The sequence below is a fragment of the Tupaia chinensis genome, unplaced genomic scaffold (genome assembly GCF_000334495.1).
Source record: "Tupaia chinensis unplaced genomic scaffold, TupChi_1.0 Scaffold000070_1, whole genome shotgun sequence".
NCBI lineage: Eukaryota > Metazoa > Chordata > Mammalia > Scandentia > Tupaiidae > Tupaia > Tupaia belangeri.
Window position 1 is genome coordinate 4,852,751 of NW_006159530.1, and position 967 is coordinate 4,853,717.

Below are 967 nucleotides of genomic sequence, written 5' to 3' on the forward strand. Positions count from 1 at the left end.
GAGAGAGAGAGAGAGAGAAAGAAAGAAAGAAAGAAAGAAAGAAAGAAAGAAAGAAAGAAAGAAAGAAAGAAAGAAAGAAAGAAAGAAAGAAAGAAAGAAAGAAAGAAAGAAATGCAGCGGAGCCAGTTTCAGGAGCACCTGAGTTAGACCCCACAGGCTGCAGGCAAACGATGCTCCTGTGTATCTCTGAGTACCTTCGAGTGGTTTTGAGGGCAGGGACGTGTCCTGTCATTATTTTGGGACTCCGGACTCCTAGCCCGTGTCTGCACATGACAGGCACTCAATATGTGTTTTCCTTTTCTGTTTTTCTTCTTCTTTAATTGCCAGAAGGCACATATGCTACCCAGAGAGACAGAGAGGAGAGGGAGCAAGCACCTCCCAGTGGGACGCGGCCACGATGCAATCCCTTCTCCCTCACTTCTCCACCCTGTGAGGACTTGGGGCCCACCTACGAATGTGCCCCCCATATTTTTTAAGCTGCTGATACCACGGTCAGCCAGGTGGGATCCAGAATCCGGTCCCTTGACAACTCTGTTATGGAGCTGGCCCTCTGGCTGAGACCGACTGAACACAAATCTCTCCCGAGGGCTGGAAGCCATCCCAGCTACAGGGAGAGGCTGCCTCCTCTCCGACACTTCTTCAGGGGCGTCTCCCCCTGACGCTGCCTGATTCACATTCTGTAGCTGGGAAAATGAAAGCAGAAATCTCCCTAACGACATCAGGATGCTATGTGGTTTGCTAGTGTTGCCAAATTCTCGCCCGGTGCTGTTACACCGTATTACATTATTTCTTGCTCTCTCGTTTATTTATTTCCTGAGAGAAAGGGATGGGGAGGCCCCCTTGACAGGGTCTTTGCCACGGTCCTCCCACCAGCCCTGCAGCCAGCCGGGACGGCAGGCTCACCCAGGACACGGACCTGGAGCCTCGCACAGCAGGGCCCTACCAACTGCACCCCTGTGACTGGGCC